Source organism: Centruroides vittatus, unplaced genomic scaffold (assembly GCF_030686945.1).
Source record: "Centruroides vittatus isolate TY-2023 unplaced genomic scaffold, ASM3068694v2 contig_329, whole genome shotgun sequence".
Lineage (NCBI taxonomy): Eukaryota > Metazoa > Arthropoda > Arachnida > Scorpiones > Buthidae > Centruroides > Centruroides vittatus.
In genome coordinates, this window is record NW_027122113.1 from 3692354 (window position 1) to 3705149 (window position 12796).

At 31.6% G+C, this 12796-nt stretch overlaps 1 protein-coding gene across 1 annotated transcript in view; it reads right to left on the reverse strand.

Annotated features, from left to right (window-relative positions):
- The window catches only part of LOC136973889 (latrophilin Cirl-like), a 66312-nt gene that overhangs the window by 33130 nt on the left and 20386 nt on the right, over positions 1-12796 (reverse strand). The window lies entirely within an intron of this gene.

The window sequence follows — 12796 nt, forward strand, 5'->3', positions numbered from 1 at the left end:
CTCGTTGCTGTTAAGTTATTTACCATTTTTTACGGAAGGGATCCATTTTAAAGTCGATTTCGGACTCGTTTCGTGATGACTTTCCACCTACTTTCTGAACACATGCGATACTCTTCTGACCCTGCAACTACCCACCATGCAACTAGGGGTGATTGCACCGCTTCTAACTTAAGATATCAGAAACTATTCGATGGGAACTGGGACAATGAAAGGTGTCAAAGTGGGCGAGGGAAAGGCTGGAAATTTCCTGTAAAGAACTAGTTTAGTAAAGTCAATTCGAGCATTGTTAGAAGCCCTTATCGTGAATGACCCGATTGATTAAGCGAAAACTCTTCGTCATAGATTACTCCCATTTTCTCTCGACTTTAATCTTCGACGTCCCACAGGAAAATAGGAAAAAACTGTGAGCGGTTTGATATGTTTCTAGTGTGTCGGATAGACGAGAATACTAAAATGTTTTAAAAGATTTAATATGCCCTTTCCGTAATCGCCCGATAATGTTAAAACACTATTCTTTATTCGAAGTATAACTCAACGCAAAGAAACTAAAGTACGTGCAGGAAAATACAAATCTACAAGAAAAATGCCACATAAGAAGAATTACAACTTAAAGAAAGGACAGAGGAGGAATATACAGCATCAAATTTTGTAAATAACTTCAAGAAATTGCCATCATTGGCCAAGATATTGTATGAATTTCTGGAGGTAGACCCTTCTAGTAAAAAATACTATTAGAAATTATTATTTGAAACTCGTTGGATGCTATAAATAGAAGTTCATTAAACTGATATAGGGAAAATACACCTGAGGTAGCATCCATCACTAGAAGAGCTCACCAGATGGTAAAGCCCGCTGAGAAATTGCCGACCTCCTGGAGTCATTCCTCTCGTCCGTCCCTTTCTCTTCGGCCCACTGATCTATATTCCAGTTATACCGATCGATACTTCCTCCTTGGCAGATGGTGCAGTTCACCGAAAGAGACTGCTCCGCCGCATCCCAAGATAGCAATGACAAGGTAAACCCGGAATTCCTTAAGGTGACTTCATTAAACATCTCAGAAGTTTATAAACTTGAATGTTTAGTGGGCCTTAACTAGTTCTATTCTTCTACTTCAAAGTTAAGTTAGCGTAAGAGGGATTCTGTAAGAGTTTCCATACTAATCACACAATTAAAAGAAGCTTGATATGATTCAGATAATCTCCTTTTATGCTCAGTTTGATATATTGAGAGACTATAAATATACTCTTAAAATTTAAGTAAGGAAGCTTCAATCTAACTGTTACTAATTCATAGAAGATCAATGGAATAATTAATTACCTCTTGTAGACAACCGGTTGGCCTATTTTTCTGTGGTTTCTTTGGTAAAGTAATGAAAGTATAAACAGATCATTTAAATAATTCACACGCCTATCACATGATAAGAGATTTGCTATAATATTCCACCCATTTTTGCTTTGCATTAATTTACATAAATCAAATTGAATTCGTGAGCAGAATATTTGTAAATTTGCACTCAAATTCGAATGATGCGAACATTTTTTAATTAATTAAGTAAATTTGGCCACTTCAACCTGCCAAATTACTCGAAAAAAAAATCATTTTCTATAAGGGAAAAGAGGGTTGAATGGCGCAAAAATTCGCGAATTAAAGAACAGTAATGTCTTTCTAAAGCTTTAATTATCTTGCACGTAATTTAAACTATTGGCAACGTCTAGAAATACTCATAAAATCCGGGTTAGATGGGCCAACTTTCTTCATTCTCTACGCATGGAAATTCTAAAAAAGTAGAAAGGGTAGAGTTTGCTAATTGTAGCGATGCGTAGCATCATCATCTTTAGAAGGACGGAGGATGGAAGCGGGATGTGGCCCACCTCCTGTCAGTCATTGAGACTGAAAAGGGAGTCTGGGTTATACATCACACGCTTAGAACTGTCTGCGTAAGCAAACAAGTCCAGTGTGCCCTAGCCAACAGATGTCTAGGCTGTCACCGCTGCCAGGCGGTGGCTTTGATGTGCAATATAATTGAAGGCTTTAAACGAGAACGAAAGGCCAAAAAGGATGTTTGCTTGAATGCCTCCTAACCGTGGCTATTTTCACTAGAAGCGATCTCTTGCTTGTGTCATTCGTCATGGCACCCATTGGTTTTACGTTACTCTAACAAGAGAGGGACTATTAACGCCATCAGTTTTTATGTACAGCGCTGTTTTTAGTCGTTTTCCACTCGGTAGGAGGTTGGTACGAGTTAGAAAATCTGATTTTTCTGAACCAGACTTAAATAAAGTCCCGCTGCATCACATTCTAAGACAGGAGGCTCCCTTCAACTGATACAAATCCACCCCCATACAAGACAAAGAGGGGAAGATACGGCCCGACTTTCTAAGTATAGCAACATACCGGCTCGATATAAGTTATTTAAAACATTCTTTAAAAATATATATAACTAAAAACTATGTATAAACTTAGTCGAGAAGTCACGTGACGCTCACAAAAGATACACGAAAGTGTTCCACCGTAAAGTAGAAGAAACGAAAGGTACACAAATTTTTTGTATGACAAAGAATTTCACTCGATAAAAAACACATTAGCCCGTTCAATATTGAATTTTCTAACAAAGAAAAACCATTTTTTTCCTCCCCTTCTCGCATCCCTCCTTTTAATAATTTATTAAAATCCGCAAGAGGTTTTTAACAAGTTGCACTCGACAGAAAATAAATATTTTGATAAAGAATCTCGTACAAAAGAGGTTTAAAGATATGAAAAATGTGATCGGGAATAGGTAGAAGGATAAGAAGAGAGGGATTTTTTAAAGGAAAAAAACAGGAGAAAAGAGGGGGGAAAACGCTAGTGGACCACTCAGAAACACCCAAACAAACTCATCTTTTCTATAACTGGTTTTTACAAAGGAAGCTTATTTTGGAAACTGGAATAATTTAACATTATTGCATTGCCATTATTACAAATGGAGATACATAAACACGAGAAAGAAGAAGGGAAAAATATAAAAAAAAAATAAAAGCACTCGGCAGAAATGCGAATCACATAAACAAGTCAAAGGAGCGGCAGGAGTATGATTTAAGTCGTGTTTTTATGCAAATGACGTGCAGAATGGAAAAGAATGGAAGATGGTTTATATTATTTTTTTTATTTTATATTATATATATATATATTTTTTATTTCTTCTACTAAAAATTTGTTAGTTCAATAAAATTGTACAACTTCCTTCAGGGGGTTTGTGAATGAATGAGGTTGCTGCTTTTGATCAGACATTAAATTTCTAAAGAGTTAAGAAAAAAAAGATATTAATAAATAATATATGAATAATTCCTGACTAATTTGCACATTAAAAATTGATTTTTTTTAATGTTATCTGCGGAAATTTCCTTTTCTAAACTTTTTTTTTATTATTATTTATTTTTATTATTCGTCTTACTGATTAAAGATGGGTTTCAGTTACCACTCGGTGCGCGTTATACGTTAACGAGTGCATAAAAAGTGCTTTATCTTTGAAATAATGAAGAAGAAATATGCAAAATCTTCAATTTTGTATTCAAATTATTTTATTTTAAACTATTTTCTTTTATTAAACGGACTTTTTAGTTACATTCCGATGCATTAACAAGTGCATAAAAAGAGCTTTGTTGTTTTTTTTTTAATCAGCAATTTTATATGCAAAATATTTTATTTCTTAATAATTATTTGTAAAACATTTTATTTTTATTCTTTTTTCCGCATTAAACCTGTTTTTTTTTTAAAAAATATTTTTTAGTTACATCATGCATCTCAAACGTTAAAATATTCATTTTAAAACAGCTTTATCTAATATAATATAGGAGAAAGATGGAAATTATGAATTTAACGTGCAAAATATTATATTTTTTTAAGCAGTGATGTGCAAAATATCTCATTTTTATTCATTATTCTGTAGGAAACGTTTCATCTTAATGCATCTTACACGTTCAAAAGTGCATAAAAAGCCTCTTATTCGTTGTATAATACAGAAGAGAGATGCAAAATTATTAATTTAATGCGCAAAATATGTCATTTTGATTTATCTTCCTGCCAGAAACGTTACTTTCTAACACAGCTTACATGTTAAAAAGTGCATCAAAAGTGTCTTATTCTTCGTTTAATACAGAAAAAAAATGCAAAATAATCAATTTAATGTGCAAAATATTATATTTTTAAAGTCAAAACCTGCAAACACATTTCATTTCTATTCATTTTCCCGTATTAAATGTTACATCCTAACACATCTTACGCGTTAAAAAGAGCCTCATTCTTCGTACAATATATATATGTGAGAAAGGTAGAAAAATCATCAATTTAACGTACAAAATACGAATATTTTAACACGTGAAACTTTTATTACGTAGGAAAGTCACATAGATATTTTACAATCGAAGATTTATCTATGATAAATATTACGAAGTAGCCATCTTTGGAGCAAATTCGAAAAGAGGTTGAAGAATTTCGTTGCTTCTCCTCTACATTATTAAATTTTGCATTTTATCCGAGACGAGTTACTTAATTCACGAATTCCTAAAGCCACTTCTTCTAAAGTTTCCTTTCACTTCAATTCAATATGGCGCCTTCATCTAAATTCTTTAGAGGCAAGCACAATACACGAACTATAAAGCCACTGGATTCTAGATTGCTAACACTTGGAATATTTCAATGTCCCACGTTTCGTGATTAGAATTTGCTTCTATATTTAGAAAAATTCAAACAATGGACAAATTATCCTTCTCTATCACCTAATTATCCTGCGATTTCTCTCTCTTTTCAAGGCTTTTTTTTTATATTATAAAAATAATGAGTGGAAGAGAAACGTTACTCAATCTCCTTGAAATGTTTGTTTATTTTGATTTTTGTTTTTAATTTTAAACATGTATAAAAGAAATTTATAGGAGGAAAACTGGTTAAATTCGCATTAAAATATACTAAAACCTCCATTTTGCGAACATGTCTTTACGAGGGATGGTCGCTTTAGAGAGGTTTCGCTGTAAATTTTCTTTGTGTGTGCAGTTTTACACGTGTTTCTGTTTCTGTATTTTAGAAACGCTTTGTTTCTTCGTGTTTACGTGTGTTCTCTAACTCTAGTGTACTTCTGGTGCTGTGTGCTTTTAGTTGGTTGATGGAATAAGGCAGCGCAACACATGGGCGATCTGCCAAGGGAGAACTTTCTATCAGAAAATGACCCCTGTTTCTATAAGAAACTGGCTAAACACGTGAAGAAAACATGGAAACACCACGCGCCAGTCCGTTGGTCAGGCGCGAACCCGCTACCAAACTGCCAGTATGTTCGCTGAATCTATCCTTTTTATTGGATATGTTTCCATATTTCTCTGTTTTTAACTATGTTTCTATGTGTTTATAAGTAGATTTTTCTCGCAGTGGTTATTTTCGTATGATTCTGGACACGTTTACCTCCCTAAAAACATGGATTTCCAGATTTTTTTCCCTGTTTCTGTGTTTCTACATCTCTATGATTTTAGGCACACTTCTAAACATGTTTCTATGCCTCTTCGTTTTTAAATGCATCTCTGTTTCTGTATTCTACTATGTATGTTTCTATGTTAAGGTATTTATAGATCTGTTTCAATTTCACTGTGTTAAAACATACTTCTATTTCTATGTATTTTCAACGTGTTTCTGCTTCTTAAAGTGTGTTTATTTACGAGTTTATTTGTGTTTATGTTCCTGTTTCTCTACATTTGTAGACTCTTTAACTATTTTCCAGTTAAACGTCTCCAATTTTATTTTCCTTCATTTTTATGCATTTCCGGATAAAACTTTTGTTTATGTGTAAACTGATCTGTTAATTTATTAATACAAATCTAAAGTTTTATTCCGTGAACGACGACATCTTAGCTTTTAATTCATACTTTTTTTGTGGAAAATAAGTAATAAACTGTCCTTACCCCGTTCAAATTTCAACCACTTATCACTCGTTAATTATTTAAACCCATTTCAAGAGTTATCTTCGATAAATAAACACACGGACCGACCCGAAATAGGAACAACTCTCACGAAATCACAAACGTGTAGGTGTTTACGACGTTTCTACTTAAGTTTTTTCCAGTTGTTTATATATTCTAATCAGATATTTCGCTCGTAAACTTTATTAAAGGGCTCTTACTTATCTTTAAAATAATTTTTTCATAAGATAATGAACTTATTATTAATATATATTTAAAAAAAAAGAAATTAAACTCGAGCATTCCGTCATTCGATCCTATACAAATCCGCTCACGTTAAGAATACTTCAATACAGTTACATTCTCTCGATTTAACGCTGTTATAAACGGAAAATAATGCAAAAATTCGACACTATGATAGACTTTTATGCCATTTTTTTAAAAGTAAAAATCATTAAAAATGGCGCCGTGAAAAATTCTGTTTAGAATTTTCGAGTGGGTGAAGGTATTATGTTACTTAAATAACGTGAATTATGTTAGCAAATTCTAAATTTAGATAATAATTACGAAGAGTTTGACCCTTTAGCATTAACGAGACGAAGAATATCGTTAAATTTGTTCATAAAAAAAGGGAATTTAACGTTTCATATTCCATTTATCGAAGTCTAATTTTTTTTTCGTTTATTTCTAGTCATTAATTTCACTCTGATGTATACAAACCCATGCATTTCTATAGAAGGAAACGAGCTTTAGCAGCGCTTAAAATGTATAAAAATTGCTTAATTTTTTTTAAAAAAATAATTTAAAACTTGAAGACTTCTTTAATAAATTAATCTAGTAATCATAATCGATGACAAATTCTTCAAAGGGGTAGCATCTAAAAAAAAATTGTGTAAGATGGATGAAGGATTTGCCAACAAAGATGGATGAAGGGATTTTTTTTCCTCCTCTTCTCCTCTTTGTTTTTATATATATATAAACATACATCTTTTTGGTAGTAACGGTGGCCAAGAAGATATCATCTGAAATAATTTAAGAGAGTGAAACATTGGGGATAAACAAGTATAACACGCAGTTCGTAATTTACTTTAAGGAATATAATAATATATAAAAAATAAAGTTTCGCATTTCAGTAACAACCCGGGAATAGAAACAGCGATAAAGAGCTACCAATTTACTATCCAGATGTTGGCTTGTTCCTTATTTTTATTTATAGGAATGCTTTCAACTTGTTCACATTCGTTAAGGTTGCAAATAGTTTTTGAGTACAACTCGCGATAAATCTACGCTCCTTTAAAATATATTCCGGGGGAAACGGAATGATGACGCAAGGAGAATGTTTTGTCTGCACGGTAACGTCACACCGCCCTTAATTAACACAACAGGAATGTGTTTTGAGGGTCTTTTTTCTAACGCGTAAAGTATCTCCCACTTGGCTTCTTCAATGAGGTAACACCCAATTCAACGCTCCATTTTTGAGTAATCTAATTTAAAATCTTTAATAAAAACTTCACAGAAATTCTAGTAAAGTTATCAAATTAAGAGTTTATTCTATAAATTCCCGTATACCTGAGCGAATCACGTAATTAAAATCGGGTAAAGGTGGAAAAATCGAATAGTAACGGGGTGGCTTAATGCCGCAACTAGAAGCCATTGCAAAGCAATTTTTGCTCGATATTGCCACTATGGAGAGTAAATGTTCCATCCAATGCCTAATTCTTTCCTTCCACAAGAAGGATCCATTCAGTAGAGCGTAACAACAGCAATTGCATAGTCTACGACTCGAAGACCCACCCTCCCTTCTTGCCATAGAAACGAATTGTCTCTTGTAAAGAAAACAAAAGAAAAAAACAAGAACAAAAGTGCTAGAACAGACAGTAAAATAACTTTACTGTCTGCCACGACTGTAAATCTGATGTCACTCTGCAAAAGATGAAGTTGTGGTGCACCTTCAATCAGGATGTTACAATCTCTTTACTTTAACCAAAGATGTTATGGGATAGTTCCTTTCTTTTAATAGCGACTTTCATGTCTGTGGCGTGACGTAATTTTTTCCAACATCCATAAACAGTTCTAATGGAAAAAATCCTTTTTTTTCCAACAAATATGTACATTTTTTAAGGTAAAGTTTGGTGACGTCAAACTTAAGATTTATTCTTAATTTTGATTTTCTTAAATAATTTATATAAATTTAATTTTACTTTTATTAAAATTATATATTTCTCTTATTTTTCTTATATACAAAATGTTTTTTAGAGGTTTTTTTTAGTAGTTTTACTGACTAAAAACGAGTTTTTTGTCGTCAAAAATATGATTTTTCCGCTTTAAAAAGTGTATTTTTTAAATAGAAAAATATGTTTAAAAATTTAAAAAATTAATTATTTTTAAAATATTCTTTATATAAATTTCTTTAAAGTGTATAAACATCGCTGATTTTAAGTTTAAAATAATTTTTAAATTAGGTTTCTATAGGCTACCACTCTAAATTTTTAATGTTAATGCTTTTTATTTATAGCGCAATTTTCGTTATTTTTTCAAATTATTAAATAATTTTAATGCTTAAAATGTAATTTTACCTTATCTCTAATTCGTTTCTACCGAAAAAAAATAAAAATTCACATTTTTCTAGCTGAAAAAACACACACAAAAAAAACCCCTAACATCCGTGACGAGTTATAACAAAAACCAATCTTCTTCCACAAAATAGGCCCATAATTTATTTAAAATTAATTAAAATAAAAAAACATAAATACTTAAATTTACTTAAAATTTATATAAATTTAAACACGGTATTTTAAAATAATTTACATAATCGCATCACTATAGCCTGCTGTAGACAGGAGTAGTGTATATAATGATAACAGATTATGCGTTTATAAAGGAATTTAACGTGATTTTTTATATAAAAAAATAATTTAAAAGATTTTTTAATATAAAATATAAAAATTTTAAACGTTTTAAAGCGTAAAATAAACTAAAATTGAGTTTTTTTTAAGGTAAAGTGTCAACGCAAGATTGTTTTAATGTGTGATCTTGTGATTAAATGGCAATCAAGAAAGTTGGGATTAGAAATCAAAAAAATCAAATAAATAAATCTTTAAAAAATATATCAAAAAACTCATTATACGTTATTAAATAATGGCTTTTTCTTCTCCATTTTCTCCCCTCGATTTTCAATTAAGTTCGGGAGAGATAAGTAGTTTCAATTTTGCTAAGTACATTAATTAAAGTTAATATTTAGAAATCGGTATTATTTACGAGGTTAATTTTTTTTTCTTTAAAAAAATATCGAGTTTAGCAGCAGATATAACCTTTTTTTCGGTCGAAAATTATGGCCTAGATGGGTGTAAATGGATAGAAAAAGTCGCTCTTAGTTGATGCTGTTATGAAGAGGAGACAGGGTCTCTTACTCTACAACACGACTTTGCTTTATTAATGCATACCAGCAACTTTTAATGGGCGGAATTATGTTTAGTTTTAATGAAAATTCTTGGAGGTGTGCGCTCCTAGATTAATATGTGATGCTCTCCAAACTGCATCATTTGATCACAGCAGTTTGCATTCTACAAGTTGAAAGGTCAACTAAGAAATTGCATTGTTTGAAGTTCTGTTAGAGCTCCTGTCAGAATATTAACTTAACGCATTTCTATAGAAATAAAACTAATATTTTATGTTAATTAAATTTTAAAGTTTTAAAGCTAAAAGCTTTAAAAAATAAATAAAATAGAAAAGTTCAAAGCTGTCGTCGCGCGGTGATTCACTCTCAAAAATTCCATTTTGTAAAAATATCTCCATTAAAACGCGAAAATATTCGAGAAATTTACGAGATTTTAAAACGCTAGCCTTATTTTTAGGGTTTTATTTTTAATTAAAACGAGGATTTTAGGAATATTTTAAGATTTTGTGTACGTGGCGCGCCGCGCGACGCGACGCGCCGAAGCGACTCCCTCTAATAACTCGTAATTTTCTCTCCAGATAAAAAAAAAAATTACATTTCTGTTAAGTTTTATCGATCGAGAATGTTGTTATTTCTCGAAATATGCTTAAAACAGTTCAACTTAATGTGAAATCAACGTTGCAGAGCACATTAAAGTTAATACTCGTCAAGAAGAAAAGGAAAAAAAAAAAAAGTGATTTCTGGAAGTAAAATATAAAAAAAGAAAACTCATTTATCAATCTGGAAATTGAGGAATTCAACAGAATGTTAAGGTTGTCAGTAGGAACCTCTAGAGTTAATTTCTTTTTTGGAGGGTGACTCTATATTTGGTATAATCTAATTAATACGGAATAATTGAAAGATTTTTAGGATGTCTTTGAATGTTTTAAAAAGTTGATTTATCGTCTGACCTAATGGCAAATTTACAGGAAAGTTTCTGCCATGTTTGATGGTATCTACGACCTTCCCCCTAAGGCAACTGTACAATTCTTGAAGATAATTTAATCACGATAGAGAAACGTCTTCTAAAATTAAACTGAAAACTACAATTTTCTGCATTAGGATTTCACACTTTATTAATTTTTAAATAGGGAACAGTTATATATAAGATTTTTCGTCAATGATCTTATAAAAAAATACATTTTAAACTTTCATTTTTTATACATATAAAAAGAAATCCGGCAGCGAGTTGCGTAACTTTCCCGGCAAAAAAAAAGATAAAAATTGTGTGTGACGCCGTCTTTTATGAGATTTTATTATTATTAAGTATTATAAAACGGCAAAAAGCTTAATTTTTAGAGCAGAGATGAGTTTAATAACAAGTAAAATCTTCATTAAGTCCGACCCTACTGGAGATACGACACGTGACCCCCCCTCTATCTCCATACCCCTTCGACCTTTAACCACCAAAATTTAATAGCATCAAACTCCCTAATATAGAAATCTTCTTGCAAAATTTCAGAAATTTTCGACAAAGGACACAGTAGTTATTAATTCACAAATAGGGTGAACAAAATCGTGCCCCCCCCACATTCAAACGTCCATACGTACAGAAAAACCTCCAAATTTTTTTACATATCTCGACCTTTCGAGGTACCCCGAGTTCAAAAATGTAAAAATCTTGGAGACCATTTTCTGACCCATCGCCATACTTTCCTTCTGTTATATATAACAGCCGGAGAAGTAAAAATGACCTTCAATAACCTTTGTTTCTTCATTCTAAATATAAACTTTAAATTGAGCTTCCTCGTATAGAAAAATTACGTTTTTTATATGAAGGACCAAGCTCTAAAATTGTTTCTTTGTATTAAAAAATAAGCCTTAAACCTTGACTCTATATAGAAATGTAAGCTTCAAACTTCGTTTCTTTATTTAAAAACGTAATAAGCGTTAAATTGAGGTACTTCATTTAAAGATACTTCTTTCTTCATATAGAGAAATAAGTATAATATTTATTATATATATAAAGAAGTAAGTTTCAAACTTATCTCCCTGAGAAGCTGGACTTAGACTTGTGGGCCTAAGTTATAAGCCTTAATAAGGCCTTTTTCTCCAATAAAATTTATGAGACGTTATAGAGGCCCTAAGATACAGCTTGTTTAGCCTATGCGTCAGTGGCCCTACTTCTTATATAAAAAATAAGCATCCAGCTTCCATTATTTATATTAAAAATTAAATAAATTATATACTTTAATTTTTTATTTAAAATATAAACCTCAAACTTTTATCATTTTTCCGTATAAAAAGAAAGCATTATGTATTTAAAATAATAACTTTAAGTCGAGATTCTCCATATAAAGAAGCAAGCTTCGACTGCTTTTTACATCATTTACAAAGTAAATAAATAAATAAATCCTGGAACTTTAGCTCTTTGCATAATGACATAAGTTTCAAATTTTTCTTCCCTAAACAAAGAAATAAGCGACTAAATTAAGCACACTTCTAGCTCAAAACCATTGTATTGTACTCACCTCTGAATAGCGGACATCAGGACCGAGAAGTTTGCCCGCTATTTAGAGGTAAATATAATAAAACCTCCATTAACGGACATTCCCGAATAGCGGACACCTCTACATAACGAACATATTTTACAATTCCCAGACCCCTCAAACAGAACTATCATTATATTTACCTCGAAATAGCGGACAAACTTCTCGGTCCCGATGGTGTCCTCTATTAGGGAGTGTCCGTTAATGAAGGTTTCACTGTATTTAAATAATTTGAACCTGGTTTCTTCTCGTCTTGATGTGACAAGCCCTTTAAGCAGCCGTAATCTGATAGGCTATCCGTTTAATTTGTACAGAGAAATAAGCTTCAAACTCCGCTTCCATACACAAAGAAATAAGCTTCAAGCTTTGTTTCTTCATAGAAGATACCTTCACGAACTAGATATAAAGTTACACCTTCACGAATTTCCTTCGTGAAGGCATCTTCTACATAAAAAAAAAACACTATGATTCTTCTTCGAATCCGAACTTTATTCTCTTCTCCACCCCTTTAAGCTTTAAACAAAGTGTTGAAAAATATTTTCCAGACGTATCACCGTCACGAAAATATTATTTAAAAAAAAATTTAAGAAAATTTTAATAATGAGCATTATCAATCAAAATTTATACGATAAAATTATTTATATAAATTGCTGTAATTTAAACTACTCAGCCAGCAGTTATTAAGTGTTACAGAACGGGAGGATAGGAAGGAAAAGATACAAAAAAAAAAATAAATTTTAAGGCACAATAACATTTTTTAAATATCTGATTTACGACTTAATAACATGTTGTACACGATAGAACATTAATTAACACCGTTTATCACGAACGAAATTAAGAAAAGTTGTGATTTACGATTGGAAATTTTTCCGTCGTGACACGTGATTCCATAATTACGTACGGTGTACCTCGATATAAAAACCTTAAACTCTTTATCACAAATATATATATAT